A 21,496-nucleotide genomic window follows, 5' to 3' on the forward strand; every position below is an offset into this window, starting at 1 on the left:
GACAGGTCTGGAGCCCAGACTGACAGTGTGAAGGTGAGGTCTCTGGGACTGGCAGTACATTGCACAGACCTCTAAATTAGAACAGCTTAAAACTATGGCTGTGGTGGCCTAGCAACAGAAATTAAAATGTATACAACTGTCCAAGACCTTGGCTTACCACCTTCTTCAGTTTCTTTAGTACTCTACCTGGATTCAAGACAAAAGCACAAGTATGTGTATAAACAAATTTGATTTTACCTTTGTCTGTACATATACACATACTAACCATTCCAGATGTACAAACACAGTTATGCTCACTTACATATATATGTATGTAGGACCTATCACCAAAATGTATGGATATCTTATATCCTGATCAGAATGGACTATTTCACATTTTCATCCACGTTGATATGGAAGTAAGAAGTACAATTGAACTCCTTGCTCAAATGAAGGATCCTGATGCAGTGGAAGTTTGCTGCATTGTAGAGTTAGTCTAGGAACCTCTGTAAAATGTTTTTTTATAGAGGAATGCAAGATGACGTTAATATGTTTAAAATATCCTTTAATGAATTCTGATTCTGTACTGAATCCCAAGTGCGTTTACAGATGGTTCTACCCTACATTCCATCCTATCCCACAGAAAAAAAAAAAACAAAACTGAAATTCAGATGGTTGGTTTCTGACTAGTTTGGTAATCTGTGTGTTATTTTGAGCATTTAATCTGTGGGAGAGATTGGATAATTAAAGTATATACCATTAGCTCACATGCATAAACATTGCTACTTCCACAGATGCAGTCCAGGAAAAAGTGGTTTTTATTTTTGACTTTTGGGGAGAGCTTCTGCTTTTACAGAGGAGGATTTCAGAAGTAATAGCTGCAGGAGAACGTGAATATTTGAATATGCCCATCAACTGCTCTTTACCCATTGTAACATTTTTCAAATGACACATCATATTGCCTTTTTTGTTACACTTGCTTTCTTTCTTACATGACTTTTCAGGAGTCTATTTGAGGAGATAAGGTCCAGAGAAAGTGCAAAGGGATGCTTTGGCTTTGTGCTTGTAGCACTAACATTTTACTTTATCTTTTTCACGTGATTGAAACCATTGTTGAAAAGTTGCCTTGTACGATTTTTAGCATGCAGATTTCAAGAGTTCCTTTAGCAGCTGTTTCTCAAAATACAGAGTTGGAAGGCGAAAGCCAAAAAAAAAACCATTAAATGACTATAAGCATCGCTTCCACCCTGAAAGGTGGTATAACCTCTGATCAGCAAGCTATGGAGCCATATGGAAGAAAGTGAAATAAACTTCTGGAAAGTCTTTCATTTCTGAAGGTAAGAATGGTTATCCCTATAAGTGGCTGTGAAACACCTTGTAACACCTTACAGAAGTGTTAGTCAGGTAGGGCTTACCAACATGAGAAACTTAAAATGTTTGAGCTGCTTTGATACTTTTTGCCACCAAGTTATTCCTATATTTTTTCCTGCTTCATTTTGACACAGGATTTTAGCAGGGGAGAGAGGAAGATTTTCTTTTCTCCTTTTCTTTTCTCCTTTCTCTACTTTGTCTTCTTCTGTCTTCCCTCTGTCTATTAAATGTCTGTAGGCTGTACAATGCAGTAGTGTTCTTTCAATACAGTCCCATTAGGAGTTAAAACCAAAGCAACTTAATGTCCAGTTTAGTCATATGACTTCCTAGAGATCGCTTCCATCAATGGAGGTGGGTGGGATTACTGAGGGTGCTGGGAAGCTTTCCTATCCAAAGCAGAAGTAAACCAGGTTATTTAAAAGGTTTCTGCTGGCAGAAGGAGGCTCTGCTAGATTATTTAACAGTTTGATGGCTGGGTTACTCACATAGGATGCGAGGAATAGATTTGTGGTTAGGCACTGGGGCTTCCTCATGCAGCCAAGCCCTGATGCTGCGTCCTGACTGTTGTCTTCTTCATGCCCAGGTCTTCCAGACCTGAGCAATTTTCTCAAAAAACTGTCTTCTGGAAAGCTGTTTTTGGGTTTCACAGAATGTTTTTAAAAAGAAAGTATTTCCCTCTTCCCATATTTCACTTAGAAAAATTTAAAAAGGGTTGAGTATTTCCACACTCATCACAGCATAAAAAACACTTGGAGTAACACAAAATTTGGAGGAGGCATTTGGGTAGCTTAGGTCAGTGGGTAACACTGGATGGACCCTTGCCCTGTGCAGTGCAGGAGGGAGGGGAAAACCAGCCAGTTCACCAGAGTGCCATTCTTGGACTGCTTGGCACAGCTCGGCACCCACCAGAGTAATGGCTCTGGGGACCTCCTGCACTATGTGCTCCCACGTGGGGTGCCTTCAAAATCTCACCATGCTGCTTGTTGAAAAATGTCCTGTAATTGTTAGTTGTGTTACTGAAAACACATGAGCCTGGCTGTTACTTGGGCATCAGAGGGAGAAATGTCGGAAATGCTTACAGACCTCTCAGTTCTCATAAATCATTCCCTGGATCAAAATGATCTCTTCTACCCTTTTGTTATATTCAAAGCAGGTAAAAGTGAGCATTTATAGTACCACAGAACTGTTGCTAACATTTCTTTGCTCTTGCTGAAGATTTATGGTAATGTATTTTTCTAACTGCAGTGATTTGCCACCAACCTTTACAAGGATGTCAAGTGTGAAGCACATATTAAAAGAAGGGATAAATCAGACTCTGATTAGAAAAAATTATGGTCACTATATAAAACCGTAGATTGATATGTAATACTTAAATTAAAAATGTGTAGTCAGTTATGCAGGGAGGAGAACTCTCTGAATTCAAATGGCAGTGCAGTTTGGGGGAGCTTCCCTTCAGATACTTGGCCTAAAAAAGATTTTGTATTTCTGAGTATAGTTGCTATTTACTAGCACACAGTAACCATAGTTACCCTCGTGTTTGCCAGGAAAGTAATGCTAAGGCAAACTCCTACCCAATCTGTTGGGGCAAAGCATCATGTTGCATTTTCCCTTGTGGAGTCACAGCAGAGTCCTTTCTGGTGGCTGCCCCTGCTGAAGGCTGCTACCTTCCCAAGCTTAGCCCAGCTGCCTTCTGCTTCTCCCCACCCCTCCATCCCCCCCTCCCCAACTGGCAGGAGGGAATATGCATCTGCTGCCTCTGAAACAGAGGTTGGGCTTTCACAGTGGGTCTGAGCTCCTGTTGCCATCACAGATGAATTTACTGCTGTGTCACTTACTATGGCTGTGACTCTTCACAGAATCAGAGAATGTTAGGGGTTGGGAGGGACCTTGAAAGGTTAAGTCAAACCCCCTTGCCAGAGCAGGGTCACCTATAGCAGGTCACACAGGAACACATCCAGGTGAGTTTTGAATTTCTTCCGAAAAGGAGACTCCACAACCTCATTGGGCAGCCTGTGCCAGTGCTGTCACCCTCACAGTGAAAAATCTTTTTCTTAGTTTATGTGGAACCTCCTATGCTCCAGCTTGCACCTGTTCCCCTTTGTCCTGTCACTGGTCATCACTGAGAAGAGCCTGGCTCTGTCCTCCTGACACTCAACCTTTTACATATTTATAACCATTAATGAGGTCCCCCCCTCATTTTCCTCTTCTCCAAGCTGAAGAGCCCCAGGTCCCTCAGCCTTTCCTCATAAAGGAGATGTTCCACTCCCTTCATCATCTTCGTGTCTCTGCACTGGACTCTCTCAAGCAGTTCCCTGTCCTTCTGAAACTGAGGGGCCCAGAACTGGACACAATATTCCAGATGTGGCCTCACCAGGGCAGAGTAGAGGGGGAGGAGAACCTCTCTCGACCCTCTAACCACCCCCTGTAGTGAAATGAGGCAACTAGGTACCACTAATTGCCAGGCAGTGGGCATGAGCTTGTGTTAAGCCCACCTGTGCCTGATTAGGGTGGGCCCCCACTGCACATGAGCAGGATTAGGGGGCCAATAAAAGGTGAGGCCTGGGACATAAGCTCAGCTCAGTCCTGAGCAAGCAAGCGGAGATGTCAGCTGCTTTTGGAGCAATAGCACAGATCCAGGCTGGTCAACCCTGAGGGCAACAGACTCAGAGCACTATTCGTGGGTTTCTGCTGGAACACCTGGTAGGACCTTGGAGCACCGTGGCCTAAGAGAGGTTCGTCTTGCAACAAACTCCCTTCTAATGCACCCCAGTATGCCATTGGCCTTCTTGGCCACAAGGGCACACTGCTGGCATCCTTTTGTTGACTGGAACCCCCACATCCCTTTCCTCTGTGCTGCTAACAACTCAGTCCCCAAACTTTACTGGTACATTACGCATTGTTCTTTCCCAAATGCAAGACTCTACACTTGCCCTTGTTGTATTTCACTAATCTTTCCCCCACCCAACCCTTCAGCCTCTCCAGGTTTCGCTGAATGGCAGCACAGCCTTCTGGTTGCACAATGATTTTTTAGGAATTGCTTGGTATCATCAATCTCTGTTGCCTCCGCTGCTTGCCTCTGCCTGTCAATAGCACTCTGACTTTTTTTCCTTTACTTTAGGTCACAAGGACATTTCACTGTTGTACCTACCTTATCTAAGTGTTTTAGTGAATTTCTGGTGCATAAAGCTTTGATCATTTTCACCTCTCACAGAGATTTAATTCTCATGAAAAGGAATAAAAAAAGAATGCTACATACAAAGTACATAGTTATACCCCTTGCCTATTCTTTATTAAAATACATAGCTAATGACAGCAAATCAAATAAACTTAAATAGCTTCATCCTGATACTGTGCAGTGAGCATTTTCCTCCCTTCTTTCTGAAGTTTCCTTACAAGTGATGTCTTGTGGTCTGACATTGAAAATTCTGGTTTATCCTACCTTTGGTAGGGAGGGGCTAGTCAGACTGTATGATATCCTACTCACAAAAAAATTAAAGTAGGTGTAGGAGGGGGTGCAGGGTGCAAACATTTGTGTATTCACCCAAAGACATTCAAACTCTGCTCCTACTTTAACAGGAAAATACAACTCTTTTGTCTGTTTATTTGTCATCCTCTTCTGTAAATTTGAATGACTCAGAAATCCAGACACTCGGCTCTTGTAAATAACAGTGTGCAATTGTGAGCACTGCTTGGTCTGGAAAGCTTAGTTTCCTATTAACATATCTGCATTTATAGATGTCTGTCCTTAATAAGAGGTATCTTAGAAAGGTTTAAATTAAAAAGGCTTTGCTGTGGACTTGGTGAGCCAGCATCTGATTTGGATTTACTGAAGCAGATGTTAAGCAGAGAGAAGGGACTGACATGTCTGTAGTGGTTTCATAGCTGTCTGAATTACTGTTAAAACTCCAGCGCTGGCACATTTCTAATTTAATACACATTTCAGCAGTGACCTTGGTAATAAAATCTGAAATGCCTTGCTCTTCTCTCATTGGAATCAGAAGTGACAAAAATAAAGAGATCTGTATCAATATGAACACAGCGGTGTTCCTGAACATGAAAGTATCCTTTTATATATATATATATAAAACAAAACAAAGCTAATCGTATTATTTTAACAAACTATCCATTGGAGGCTGTGGTTTTTCTAAGCAAATGTGATGCAGTGGCATAATTTCTTCTGCACAGGAATGGTTAGTTGCAAAGATGTTTTTCCAAAGAACTGTGCCTCATTTCTAAACTGTACATCTGAATTCACCAAAGAGAGACAAAAGATTAAAATGGCTTGGATCTGAAATTGAAAAAAATCAGTAGAACCAGGATTAAAAGCATGAGTTCCAAGCTGTGAAACCTGTCTCTTTTTTTGGAGGCATACAGGGCTATCCTGCCCTTCAGTGAGCCAGAATAGGTATCCTGGCTGGCAGCTCTCTGCTTGGGGACAGGCAGCTTGGGACTGGAGGTATTAGGTAGCATCAGGGGGTGATGCTGTAATTGTAAACTCCAAGCCCCCAGCATGGAGTTTACCTCAGGCAGGGGTTAGTTCTGCTCAACATCTTGATCTCCAAGACTGCACTGCTTTCCCCAAAGCTGTGTTGCAAGAATGAAAAGGGGTAATGCCACCTCACAGCACCACCCCTTTCTACAGGTGTCTCAGACTCTTTCAGCTGCTTGAGAGACAAGCACTTGCATTTAGCTTATAGGTACCTCTTCAACCTGTTTTGGGTTGAGCTGACATTAACAGAATACAGGCTTGAAATCAGTAGAAAATAGAGGTTCTTTGTAGAGTCTCCAGAAGAGAGAAGTATCTTCTGAGTTGTGCTGAGAAAAATTACTTTTCCTCCTCGTGAGTAAGAAATGGAGATTATACCACAATGTTTATAGTGGAATGGTTCAGTAGGGGGTCAAACATCTGCTCAATAGAGCAACCCATCACCAGAAGTGTGTCTAATTAATCCTGCTGTGTTGTGAAGGGAAGCCAGTTCTACCTAAGTTTTGGGGCAGTCTTTCACTTGTTTCAACCATTGTGTGTTGCTAACATACTGTTGCAAGACTTTATAAAAACAGCAGGGTTGAAAACAAGTGGTTTTACTCAGTATATATGTTTACTTTATCATCTAGTTTTAGGATTAACCTAGTTTGAAGATAATTCTTCAGGATGGAAAGTCAGAATTTTGCCGAACCCTAATTACACATATGGTTTAATGATGATAGTTATTCATTTATAAATGCTTTAATTGATCACTTATAACACTCAGACTTAATGTTTTGCATAGTATGATCAAAACCCTCTCTTTGGATACAAGTATATACACCTCAAGAGGGTTAGCTACTTTAGGGAAAAAAGTAAATTTATCTCTGAGGGTTATTACATTCTCAGCTGCAGTGGTAAATTATTTTAGCTATACTAAATAGAATGTAAGTCTAGTTTATCTGCTTTTCATTGGCAAGTGGCTTTGAATAAGCACAATAAAATCTTCTGACAAGATTGTTCCATGAACAATAAATATAATCCGTTGAAACTTGTCATGTTTAAAGTTATTTACCCTCATGGGAGCACATGAACAAGTCAGAATTACAGGCAAGCAAATGATGATGGCACTTCTAGAGTTATTTCTTTTAATTGTAACTCTAAAGGAAGCACTTCATCAAAACAATGAGGTATTTTTAGTCAGCTTGTCACTGATAAACTTAAGATTAATTGAGAAAATGGTCAATTGACCAAATTGACTTTTGAAAGTGCTAAGTAATAATGCCAGTGTAGAGACCCAAACAGATAAAGCTATGTTTTTTTCCCAGGGAAACAAAAGGAGGGAAAATCTATGATTACTTATATATACTAAACTAATTTAAAAAAACAAAAACAAAACAAAAACCCCCACAAAATGAAGAAACAAACAAGAGAAAAAACAGCAAAAATCCAAACAAGCAAAAAAAACCCCAATGCCACAAAGAACACTGCATGCTCTGTGATGTCCTGCTCTATTGCTGTAGAGTATGACGTCTCTCTTCACCTTTGTTTGACACTTTCTGGAAGGAGAAAAGATATATATGTTGATGTTTTGATGAGTCACTTCCTCTAGATAGGCTGTATTCTCATCATATTGTCTGTCATTAACTAGAAGAGCTGGAAAATGCTATTACTCTTGACGTATGACTGTCAAGCTTGGCTGTGCACAGAAATCTGAGGTCTGATTTCACCACTTATTTTAATCTAACTTACATAAGCTTTTAGCTCACAAAATGGATGTTTTCGTTTCAGAAAAAGTATGTCTCATGGAAATGTGTAGCTTATGGCAAAGCTTGGTCAGAAAACACTAAGTCTGGATCCCAAGAAGAGTTAGTCATCACTGGAACCAGGAAATATTTGATGTAAACATTTATTTGCCTTTCCTTTGCTTTTTACATTCTCTTCCTAAGAGGTTTTGTTTTGGTCAAAGGTTCAAGAAATTTCAGAACTCGAAAACAAGCCTGAGAGTGTGTAGTTCTGAAATTTCATCAGAAGCATCCCATCAGGGGCTCTTTTGAAATTTGCCCTCTTCAGAATCAAGCTTTGCTAAACTTTTATAAGAACTTGTAATGAAAAAATTCTTCCCAGTCATCAAAATTGCAGGGGAAATATTTGAAATATGTCTGAAGAATATTGTTAAAGTTAAAATTCAGATCAAGATAAAATCTAATTTTAGGGAGATTGTAGGGAAATGAGGCAACCAGGTGCACTAATTGCCAGGGAGTGAGCATGATCTTGTGTTAAGCCCACCTGTGCCTAATTAGGGTGGGCCCCAACTGCACATGAGCAGGATTAGGGGGCCAATAAAAGGTGAGGCTTGAAGCACAGGCTCAGCTCAGTCCTGAGCAAGCCAGCAGAGAGGTCAGTCGCTCTTGAAGCAACAGCACTGATCCTGGCTAGCCAACTCTGAGAGCCGTAGGCTTAGAGCATTGCTTGTGAGTCTCTGCTGGAACACCTGGTTGGACCTTGAAGTGCTGTTCCCTAAAAGAGGTTTGTCTTGCTACAGGAGATTTGTAATTTGGAGATTTTGAAGCATGTATTTGAAATTCTGCATTGTCAAAGTATCTTTTGTAAAGTTAAATATATCTATCAAGAGACAAACAAAGCAAAAATGCTTGTAAAACTTAATTTCTGGAACTTTGTGCAAGTGTGCTCCTTCTGCAACTGAACTTTTTTGGTTCAGGGTTTTAAATGTATGTGAATCTGTGTTTTTCTGCCCATGGAACAGTGGATTTTCAGAGGAGCATGGCTTTTGCATATTTTCAAATTTAAAAAGCATGGGTGGTACAAATTGCAAATGCATGGTAGGACAAAAATAATGAAAATATTGTTAAAACATAGATTTCTCATGGTGGAAAACTCAAATTTTAGTGTACTGTAGTAATATTTTTGTTGTGACGATATTTTTATGTGCATGTTGTGAGATGAATTTAGTTACTTTTACAGAGCAGATCTGTGAGCACAAGAGTTGTCAGTGACATTTGATTTGAATCTATAAAGATGTTATGTTAGGCTTGCAGTTCTAGAGAAATTTCTGTGTTTACTCCTTGCTCTAACATCCGAGGATATTCAAACGTTAATGTACATATCTTCACAAAAGCATTATGAGGTAGGGTATACTATCATTTTGACTGAGGAAGGGAAACTGGCAAATGGAAAGTGCATGGTTTAAGGGCTCCCTCAACATTAATGCTGCTCTTACCTATGAAGGATTGATGGCCGAGATACAAATATTTATTAGATTGAGTAAAACTTCGTGCTTGACAGATCTCCTTGGGTGAACCTTTTTTACAAGGCACTGTCTGTGTAGATGAAGTACTGGTATGAGATTGGAAGGAGCTTTTGCCAGCTGTGGACATCCATGCATTGACTCAGTACAGTTTCAGATGAGATAATTGTCATTGAGAAATAATTCCAGCATATTAGACATTTTATAATTTAGATTTATTAACATTGGTATAGCAATGTGTTAATGCATCAAAGTAATTTCTGACCTGGCCCTTGATGTCACATCAATTGCAAAAACGCAAGTATAGACCAAGTTAGTGGTTTTATCTCACAGCTTCCTTTCTTGGTGTCTATGAGCAAGTTGCATATCCACAAAATGTGGTATCCCTCATTTGAAATTTTCAAAGTAATTTCCATATAGAGGTGATAGGCAGTGAGTATTCTCAGAGTAGAAATCTGGTGTGTGACTTGAAATCCTTACAGTTCTGCTGGGAATATAAGAAGAAAGTGACAAAGTACATATGATGGGTGCTCTTTTGGTGTGTTGCTGATGGGTAGTAAAAGTCTCATAAAGAAAGCTTTGGTTTTTTCCCAAAGATCCCCCAGACTGGCACTGTTCTGTTAGTCTTGATGACAGTGTTGTATGAACCTTTCCTTTGTCCCCCACCCTATCCATCAAAGAATCTGCTTTTAAAGTTCAAGGTACTTTTTTTTTTCCAGCACACTAGTAAAAGCTTTTTTCTTAGACCTATCAGTATGTGACTTAGAATGTCTGTCTGATTAGTTGACTAAATTCAGATCCCACGTTTCACCTGCGAGTACCCCATCAAACCCACTTGAGTAATTAGAATAAAAAAACTAGGCCAGTACTCACAAGGACAGTACTACTTTTTTCCTCTGTTTGACAGTGTGCAGCTTTGTGTTCATTATGGGTTGACACTGAGGAGTCAGAGATTCTCATTTTCTCCTTCCTTTCTGCTTCACAATGAAATGCATTGGCTGGGAAACCAGAGTGAAAGGGCTGCCAACCTGATGAAAAAATCTGAGCTTTCAAAAATGCTCTTATACTACATCAGAAGGAAGCCAAGAACTTTCAGTTTGCTGTGAGAAATCAGAGGCAACACTCTAGTGGAAAAACCATCACCTGAAGGTGTTAGCCTCACTTAAACCAGGGTAAATGTGATAATAGACTTTTCATAAAGATATTGCTTGACATGATAAAGTCAAATATAAATGTTGTAATTTAAAATCAATTAAGAATCTCCTTACTAGAATCAGCTTTATTAGTGTTATTGGCAGTGCAAGTAGTATATTTGGGTATTATTTGAGCTTATGAGGAGCAAGATGTAAGTCAGAAATTCGCTTTTCTATGTAAAAATGTCTTTAGAATTGACAGAAGTCCCCTTTTTTCTTTTTGCCTACTTAAAAAAATTATTTTCTGAGTTTTCTTCCCTTAGTTGTGGAACAGGGAAATAGTCTCCATATTTGCTATAAATTCATAAATGCTTATGTCTTCACATGCTACTGGTTCCTGTTTAAAGTATTTTAAAAGTATACCTACCAATAAATGTCAGACTACCACCTAGAGTTGAAATCCTACCATGTATCCTGGGCCATCTCTCACTCTGAGGAGAACTTATAACTCCAGGACCATGGTAAGAGCAGACAAAGTGTCCTGGCCTATGCACTGGCAACAAGAGTGGGAGCATCAGAGGATAGAGGCAAGCAGGCAGCTCAGTTTGAGAGAGAAGCAATGCCAAGAGAGAGAGAGAAGCAGCAGAACTGCCAGCAGCAGGCTTGAAAGCAGAATACAGATATGGTTGCACATGCCTTCTGCCCAGCTTCAGTCTCCTGCCCTCCCTTGACCCATCCGCCCATGCTGAAATTACCATAACCCAATTTCAGGGCAGACAGTTAGCTTCTCCAACTGGGTAGGCATTTCCAAAGAGCTTCATTTTATGAATATAAAGCAGAAGTTGTTAAACCCTTCTTTCTTCCCATTCCCCCCTCCTGCTGCCTCCTAGCTCCTTTTCTGAATCTTGGCATACAGTTAAGCCCTAAAATTATAACACCTTTTCCCTAACCATGTTGTGCTCCCTTACTTAGATTTCTCATTTCTTGTACGGTTCTGCATTCAGCATGCAAATAAGTAGTTTTTTCTGAGAGCTTTTCTTTTAGAAACCTAAATTATGTCTACCAGTTTATCAGGTCATGTCTTCAACATCAATAGGCTTCATGATTCACAGATGTTCATGTATGAGAAGAAAATATATTGATAGTACTGAGCAATTAGCACATTTTAAAATTATTTGTTTATGACAAGCATTGTAAGATCTTGTGCTCTGGGTGCTTGTGTCTGCTTACAGATGAAAATCTCTTCTCTTCTTGCTCTCCTAGTAGATCGTATCCCATTAGCATCCAGAAGCCTCACAAATGGCCTGGGACCCTTTAGCTGTTGTGCTGGGAACAAAAAGGTACCCCTCTGAGGAAACAAACATAAGCATAGTGGAACTCTGAAAGCTTTATAGCTGTTATGGGTTTGTTTCTCCAGATGTTTATTAAAGAGATTATGAACATTAGCCATTGGAGGTATGTATGGGAATGTCTCATCTTGCCAGAATTCTAATCTAATTTTTAGTAATTTGTCTTTATGCTGATGGGATGTACTTGTTTAGATGATGCAGACTGGATTCATTTTACCTTAACTAAGAACATCACTGACATAGCAGCTTCTGTACAGTTTGCTGGAACAAAATGCATGAAGAAAGTTACAAAATACTAGCTAGAATGGTTCAGTTCAAGCACAGCAGTATACAGGCTCTTTCCTGAATATACATTATTCTTATAGTTAAAAATGAAATTATACATGCCCACATACAAACGTATATGCATAGACCTTTTTGTATGTAGGTACATATATGTGCATAAAAATAGCCTAAATGCAAGAACAGTCACGGGAATTCCATTTACAAAGTGGAATAAAACTCTTCATATAATTCAGCTTGACCTTATAAGTGACACCTTAAGTGGTCCAGCGCCTCAGTAAATTAGGAGCAAAAGTGCAGGAAATTTAAGGAAATCAGCCATAACTGATCTGAAATAAAGAAAGAAGCGCACAACACTTTCTGTTTGGAGGGCAAGCATTGACCCTTAGGGCAGCATTAAGAACTTTATAACATGCTCAGAAGCAAAACATCTCAGTGGCACAGCATCACAAGTAGCTGTACACAATGTGTTTGCCCTCCAGTAGAATAAATCAGCTTGAGAATAAAAAATGTGGCAGGAAAAAACACAGACAAGCACATTTCCTCCTGTGATGCAAGCTCATCCTTTTAATAAAAATAAGAGGGGGTAAGGGAAATAAGTGGAACATCTCACTGCAGGACAAATGTCTTAAATGTTTGTTATAAACAATTTTAAACTGATCATAGAAAAGTCTTTGTTTTGCAGTAATAATGCTGGAAGGAACACTTAGAATGGACTTCTTGCTCTCTCCAGTTGTATACGTAAGAGGGATTTTTATTCATTATATGGGTTTGTTTGGGTTTTTTAAGTCTAATGTAAAGAAGCTATATTAGCTAATCAGAAGAGGACTGGGGTTTACCCTTAAAATGAACCACACACAGAGAAAAAACAAAGCTCTCATAAAATGCTAAGTTAATTTGAAGATTTAATCTGCTATTTGCTAGAGGGCAGGTTGAGGAAAACATCAGGTACTCAGTGTTTAATCAAAACCTAGGCACAGGACAATAACTTGGCACATCTGTTTTGAAATTAAATGAGACACAGAGTCATCTATCTTTTTGTTTATCCTTTGCTGATTTTTAGGCATCTCCATCAGAATTTCTAATCAGACTCATGTAGATGATGAATATGTAAAAGTCACTTATCTTGTAGCTGTGATAATGGCCTGAAGATGTAACAACATCCACTACACAGGAACGATTAATACCTCTTATTAGCCTGTCTAGGAGGAAAAAAAAACCACACCAGTTTTTTGGTCTCACAACAGAGTAAAAGCAGCATAACTGAACCTAAAACCTAGTGAAAAGTACTTGTAATTTACCTATATTTTGCTGGAAATTTTTGCTTAACAGATATGCTGGAGCCTGAGAGCATGGCTGTTTCTTCCAGCTGGTCCCATCAATGCATTCTGTCTCTGGCACACCAAGTCTGTCTCCCTAGCTATAAATACTTAAAGGGCAAAGATATTTTCTCTGACATTTTATTAATAATCACGTCGCACTTGAATATTGTCCTGAAGATACCAGAAAAACATGAACCTTCTCAGCTGTCGGCAATGGCTGCATTTAAGCTGAGAAAATGAAAACAGAAGGGGAAAAGTGTTCTACCACAGGCTCTATAAATTGGATGTCATAGACTTTTGGTTCTAGTCTGTCCTTATTTTACTTGACATATCCCAAATCAGTAACAGTTCAGACCCAATTTTCTAAAAATACTCAAGTAGCCAGAAATAGCAATGCAAAAATAGGGGGAGACTACATACTTGAATCAGAAAGTATCTCATCTATAGAATGAGATCTTTATCATCTTCCAGTGTGTGTATACGAAATTTAGATTCCTAATAGAAGCAGTTCTACACAAGCTTTCTTTATATAGTTAACATCCCTCAAGTCAGTAATGGTAAACCTAAACCAGAAGAAGAAAAACAAAAATAAAGTATCTGTGTTCAGCTAATTAAAGCCCTTTTCTGCCTCCATAATTTGAAATTATTTCATATAGTTTTTATTTTACTGAAATATAGATTGTAAATGGTGTTAACATTTATCTACGGTATCTTTTGTATCTACTAGTTCCTGATTTCTTTCAGAAATTTCTATCTCTCTTACTCAGCCTCCTATGAAATACTTTCAAAGCAAACTTTTTATACTTAATATTTCCTAGTTTCTTCAAAAAACAGAATTTCTTGCTTAATAAAAACTTGAGGTATACATCATCCAAGTTTTTATACTATGTCTTGATACTATAATATATCTGAATGCTACATTTTATTTTCTTTGGTTTGTCCTATAAGGTGCAAATTACTGTCCAATGGCCATTTACAGTATTGTTTATTCTCTTGTGCATTAAAATGGCTAACAAAAAGGAAACTGGAGAAACTTTAAATGGTATTTTAGAACCAGGTGAAACATTATTTCATGCTGCCTACAGTTCTACCCTGAGAATGCATGGCTGAAAAAAAGAATTATATTAAGGAAACAAATGATCATTCCTTCACGTTTCTAGGCTTGTGAGTTCAACTGTGAAGATCTCACTTGGAAAAATCCTGGGGAGTGACTTTTTCAGTATTTTAATTTCAGGGAATGGTTCCAACCAAGCAAGAACTTTCTGCTTTTGCTGCTCTTTCAAATCCCAGCTCAGGAATGAACTCAGAGGCTTCAAGCTCAGTAATCATTTGCTTTTTTGGGACAATAACAACATGCTACTAATCATAATCCATGTTGATGTCTAATCTGAACTTCAGGGTACCTTTCTGCAGAGTGTTGTCCAGCAGCTGGAACTTTTGGTTGATGTTTTTGGTGGCATATGATTCTGCTGCTGTCAAAAGCATTGCAATCATTGCACATTCTGTTAAATGGGCATTTGAGTGTCCAAGAAGGAATAGGGTCTAGCTTGTTCTCTCATCTAGTTTCTTATGCAAGACTAAGGAGTCTGAAAAGCAGGAACTCAACAAAGCTGCTCCAAATCAAACTGGGAACATGCTTAAGAAGATGGTCTCTTGAGGGATCAGGCAGGTGCTATTTTACTGTAATGGAAGATCCTGTCTAATCTACCAGGACAAAACAGGGATAAGTCACCTAGACTGCTAGGGGCTGTTTCTTTTTCTCCCATGTACTTCTGCTTGAGTGTCTTTAAATGTCACTCGATATCTAAGTATTTGTTAATTTTTGTTAAAATGATGTTTAAATATAAATGTTATATCTGTATGTGTATTTATAATATAAATATAGTATAACATAGTTATATAACAATAGTATAAGATAAAAGTTACTGGGGTCAATGTAGGACTTTATACTTGTCCTGAGCCTCCAGGACTCGTGAAAATGCTTTTCCATGTAGTGACTGGAACACTACATGGAATGAAGCAGCAGTGGAACTAAGGAATGGTTCTCACCTGAGAGACAAGCTTGGAGTGAGACATATCTGTCTCTAGAATATAGGACAGCAAACAACATAATTTAGTAGAATATTCCTGACTAGCTCTGTTTAGCCTGACACCAGATATTTCCTTAGACCTCACAGAACAATGCTATCTCTGTCAGATAGTATATTCTATGTGAATATAGGAAAGAAAATACTCCTACAGAGAAGTCAGGAACTAGTTTTCAGATCTATTTCAGTTATCTGAAACAGGTGACAATAAAGAAGTGAACAATCTCAGTAACAGAGGAAGGCTCCCTGGAGCCCATAACCAGGTCACAGCACAAACGTTCGCTGCGTATTCTGTAATTTATAGCAATGTGCTTGCCAAACATTTTACTAAGCTTTGAGACAGCTATTTTTTAAGCACATTTTAGGCCATCTTCAAATTAATTTCATGTGTCTCTGTGGCTATTTGCTGCTTATCACAAGTTGTGTGCTCTCAAATCAAGTTATATTGATATTTTTTTCATGTTTTTATATTTAAAGAAATGAACCCTGATCAAAGCAATTAGATAGCAGCAGATCAGAAATCCTTCCTCTGGAATTTCTACAATAATGTTTGATTATCTAGGAAAGCATTCAGGATGGGGATGAGGTAGACCATGCTGATCACAGTGAGTTTGACAAAATAAGATGAAAAACCACCTTAACAATGGAATAATTGGTTTCTTAAAACTGAAGCCCAAAAAGGCCAAGCAAAACTGTTTAGAGACAGAGTTTTGAGTCTTTAAACAGCAAAGGTATTTATTTTCGGATTCGGGGAACTCCCAGCTTGTGCTGGACAAAGACTTCCTGGCCCCGAGGGAAAGGGTTAGGGTATTTATACAGTTACAGGAGAGGTTACATACATATTCATAAGCTTGAATTATAATATTTATGACAGGTGGAGTCAGGCAGAGTCTGGGCAGTCCTTGGATGTTCTTTCTCAGAACTCAAACTCTTTATCTCTCCTGTTTTCGATGACTTCATCCTCTTGCTATAGGACAAAATTGGACCCTTGCGATAATCTTTGCCTTATCTGCTGGTTATGGCAGCCTCATCCTGTCTTCGTGCAGGTGTTCGCACTCCCCCAGTGCCTAGCTAGCCTTGGCAGTGCCTTGTTTTGAGAACAAGACCTACACTTTTACAGAAGTTAATCCCTTCTCTGCCTAGCTGGCCTTGGCAGTGTCTTGTTTTTAAAAGGAAGATCTGTACTTACAAGACAGGAGATGTTCTCACTGCTTTAATGGAAAGCTACAGGAATTAATTCCACCAGGAGTTAACCCTGTCAGGGTCTTTCTTTGTTTCAAGACATATTGTGCATCTATCTTTACATAGAAACATTTGCATTACTAAAATGTGTAAATAATTAAACAAGTACTTCCTGCCTGCTATTAAAAATCAAAACAGCAATAACAAAAGAAACTAAAACCTATAAAGGATAAGGTCAAGAGCCTCAAACAACTCTTTACGTCACAATTGCCTTGCCATTGAATAGTTTTAATATCTTGAAGACCAATGCAGACACTGTATATCATGCTGCTGGTAATACAAGTATGACAGCTTTTCACCAAATTTTCTTCTCTAGTGAATTCCTCAAATGCAGCTTTCCACCACCATGAATTCAAAACAGGATCATCTTCATCTATTCAAACCTTCTTCAACCATTTCTCTCTTGAAGAAACCCCCCGTTGTTTTTATTGGAAACTTTCTTGCCAAGTGGGAAAGTCAGTCATTAGAACCAGTATAAGTTCATGTAGTGAAACAGGTTGAAAAATTTGAATTAGTGTAATGATTTAATGTGCATCTATTTAAATGTTTGAAGGTCTAAGCCTTCTATTTTTGCTGCTTCTGTTTGCTTTAATGGAGTGTTTCTTTCACAAATTTTACATACTCAATAGCACTAATAGTCCATCACCTCTAATGTCCTGTCTCTCAAATTAAACTGTGCTTAAAGCTTTAAAGGAAAGCGAAGAGTCTGTGATGCCTTTGAGAGGCTGAGATACACTCTAAGGGAATAGACATTTGGCTCCTTCTGCTATCTACACTCCTCAGCCAGCTTCCTGAAACATCAGTTGTGATTGCTCTTATCTTGAGTGATACCTACTAAAGGTGCTGAAGGTAGTTAGGCAGCCTGTACATCTAGAACAAGTTGAATGAGAGAGAGATGAAAACTGACCTCTGAGAACAAATGTGTAAAGTTCCTTTGTGTTTCAGATCTTCAAGTTCCTTTGTGTTTCAGATCTTCATTAAATAGAATGAAGCCAGGGTTTGGGGTGTTTCCAAACTTATAGTTAATTTATGTACTTTGTATTGTTTCTAAGTGCTCTCAAGTGTGGAAACTCTGCAATATGTTTTTACTAGTTTACAAAACATTATATACATATCCTTTGTTTTGTGAAGCATTTTCTAATAACTGAGTTTAACCTGGACTATATTCAAAAATTCACCACCACAGATAAGGAAGATAACAGACTGAGGCCTGTTAAGATTACGTACTATCTCTTTTGAAAGCACTAAACTCAAATTCATGAATGGTATCACACATGTTTTAGGGGCATTTGAATCTCATTTGCATCTGATATTGACAGATATGTCATCATTACTTATCTTTTTCTTTTTTTTAATTAGAACATTATAGATTATTTTCATTCACAATTAAATAATTAATAATCCTTGGCTAATGCAAAAAAAAATTTGTTAGTTCTTGTTGCCAGTGAAATTTTTCATACATAATTGGCTAAATAAATTTGCTAAAAGCCTCATATTGTGGTTTTTAGATTACTGTACCTGAGTAGAACAGATTTAAGAACAAAATGCTACCAGTATCTGTTTTGTTCCTGCTCGATAAATGCTCAGATAGTTTCAGCTGCAGGGCTCATTACCCAGTAAGCTGTACAAAGAAAATGAAAGTTTTATGAATGTCTTTATTTTAGATGAACACTATTTCAATGTGGTACTTTTACTTCACATTGGTGGCAGGTCAGTGATAATGCTAATGCTCTGCACTGAAAATGAGCACCTGCTTTTAGTATTGATTTTCATTGAATGTGTAGCTGGGTGCTGGGTTAGAAATACATCTTTGGAGAGACTCCTGATGCTATAACCATATCAACAGCTATACAAACTCAGAGATGTTTGACCTCAGATAAAAATTTATGGTGTGTACAGCTAGCACCAGAGTCAAATGGATTTTAAATGGGTTCATGTAGTCATTCTACTCTTCTTCTGAGGTTATCAGTATAGCAGGTGAGCTTGTTTGTTATTATATGTGAGCAATAGTTATGAGCTCTAGTTAAATACAGAAACAATCCACTCCTGCTCATAAACAAGGATGGTGAGGCTCAGGCCACTCAGAAGATCTCGCATCCTCTTCCTGCACAGATTAGCAGTTTGTATCAAGCAGTTAAGTTCTTTCTTAAAACTCATATAGGAAAAAAAGGATAACAAAATCAGAGCTTCTTGATACAAGACATTTTCTAGTTATTGGCACCAACTGCATTTAAAGATGCAGCAGAGTTGTTGCACATGTAGTGTCACTTTCAAAGCAAGTATTACTTGTGTATTTTCTTCCTTGTGATGGGTTCTCTACTAAGGAAAACATTTAATTCTGAAAACACAACTGCCTTTTTTTTTTTTCCTCTCGTATTCAGACCCAGAGCATCAGCCTGTCTTGTCCGAGAGTGGCAGGACTGAAGGTGAATTCTGTTTTCTGGCTGTCTAACTTCTGTCAGCAAACAACCTTCATGCCTCATTTTTCTTAGCTAGATATGGTTGCAGAGATCTCAGAAAGGCTTAAAGTGCATTCTAACATACAGACCATATCCTGAACTACCATATGGACTTTTATAGTATATGGAAGCTGGTTAAAGTGATTGGTTCTAATGTAAACTTTCTTATAGTTAACTCCAGAGATGATGCTGTTTAACCAAAGTAAAAGGAACGTCGTGCCACTGTGCTTGTCCTGCATTTGCCTGTAAGTACATAAAATATTCAAGTTGTGGATTTCTTTTGCAATCCTCCTATGTAATTTGATGACTGGGTTTTTTTCCCCCCCAAAATCCACAAGATGTGCATCACTGCCACTTTCCATCACAGAGTCTGTGACATAAAGCACATGCATAAAGGCAAAAAAAATTGGGGTGAGAACTCATGAGAAAAAACAATGCTGATGAGTGATGACTGTAGTGAAATGCTGATGCATGACATATTGATATTACAAGCTCTGGCAAGTGCATTGTGCTTTGCAAACTGTGATGTGCTGACCTAAGGGTCATACAGACAAAAAGCTAAACTGCTCATTTCAGTCAAATTAATGGGAATAGTCATGTTACAAATAAAAGGATGCCATCAAGCTGCCTTCCTAGCACAATCTGCATATCAATAGAACAGGTATGTGAGTGCAGCCTTCCGAAGAGTATCACTTTCCATTGATATGTAGATTTTAGAAATAGTTCATCATAGTATTAGAAATCACTTGGGCTGGTGAGAAGATGAGAATTGCATTTATAAATTAAGACATTTCTTTCCTTGGCCACCCTCTGTAAAGGGATAGAATAGTTAGCTCTTGATTTTTCTTCAAAAAAAATGTGCAGTATAGCACTGAATAGGGAATTGCTTCATGGATTAGACTCCCTCTGTGAGGATATGGGATAAAGATTAAGTCAAATACCTGGGGTTGGAAAATGTGGTTCAACTGTCTTAACCACTGGCTGTTTATTTGGCACCCTCTCATCTTTCTCCTCCTTTTTGTCCTTCTGAATTTACCTGTGGTATCTGAAATAATTATAACAGTTCTTATAGTGCTGAAACTCGAAGTTTGTGACAAGAGACTTATTGTTTTCTTCTTTCTCTCTAAAAAATTCCTGGCCAAGTTTAAGTTACCTGAATGAAACCTGAATACAGCACAGTGTTTACATTAAGGTTGTGATAATTTATATCACTAGAAAGAGACAGAATAGCTTACACAAAAATAGAATAAAATATGTTAAGTCAACTAGAGAGTCAATTATTGGCCATCATATTAAGTGGTGACAGTCCAATACACCTTGTTTTGTCTTGTGTCTTTCAGTACCTGTGGAAGATGTTAGTAAATGAAGTTGCAAAATCTGAATTGGCTGGTTACAAATCATGCTGCTACATAATGATATAGAGATATTTTGTGCAACAGATGATGTACTGGTGGGCTTTGAAATACTATGTTATTTGACACAAATCAGAGTGTTTCTACAGAGGACATTTACTAAAGGGTAAAGTTTCACAGAATCATTAATGGCTAGGGTTGGAAGGGACCTTAAAGACCATCTAATTCCTAATCCCCTGCATGGTCAGGGACACCTTCTACTAGACCAGGTTGCTCAAGGCCCCATTCAACCATGGAATCATTGCTAGAATTGATAGAAATGACCCAGACTGTATCTGTGCTCTTTAAGCAAGGGTACAGCATTTGGAACCAGTGGAATGTGACCAGTGTACCATGACTACCAGAGACGTGGCCCTGTCAGGGGTGCTCAACGTGCTAACTCCAAGAGAAATTGCATGGAGGGTGGAGCGGAGCGGAGACACCATGGGTATGCTCTGTGCCAACACCACCAACCACCTGCACTTCTGGTAACTCTGGGCCAACAACCATGCACCCTTTGACAAATGCTCTTCCCAGACAAAACACACCTCCACCCTTACAGTCACCCACCTCCAAGCTGCAACCAGCCCTCGTTTAGGCTGTGCACTGAATTTTTTGTAGCCTGAACCTTTGAATGCAAAGTGAGGGAACTTTGCACCAACCACAATAAAGATAGGCTTGACTCGAGTCATTTAGGCTCCACATGTCAGGTAAAACAGTATAAAAATAGTTAGCAGGTGGATGGATGTTAGGATACCATCACAGGGACACCTCTGGCCTCTAAGACTAGTCGATGGGATGAGCCTCTCTTTCCCCACACTAGGATACATTTGGGTAAGATTTGAACGCTAGTATACAGTGTACCTCTTTTCCCTTTACTTTTATAGAATCTATTTAATAATATAAATCTCTACACCTGTGGTTTCTGGCCAGGTTCCACCCCCTTCCCCCGAAAATCTCAATGGAGTACTCATAGCCTGGGTATTTTTCCCATGCTTATTTTGCAGACAGGAATCTTTCACTGGCAATCCAAAACAACTTGTATACTGTTGCTTTAATAAATCACACTGTTTGTAATCTTGTGGCAAGAAACCTCATTTAGCATGACCTAATTCCAGCACATGTTCCCAGCAATTTCTTTACTTGTG

Source organism: Calypte anna, chromosome 1, assembly GCF_003957555.1.
Source record: "Calypte anna isolate BGI_N300 chromosome 1, bCalAnn1_v1.p, whole genome shotgun sequence".
NCBI lineage: Eukaryota > Metazoa > Chordata > Aves > Apodiformes > Trochilidae > Calypte > Calypte anna.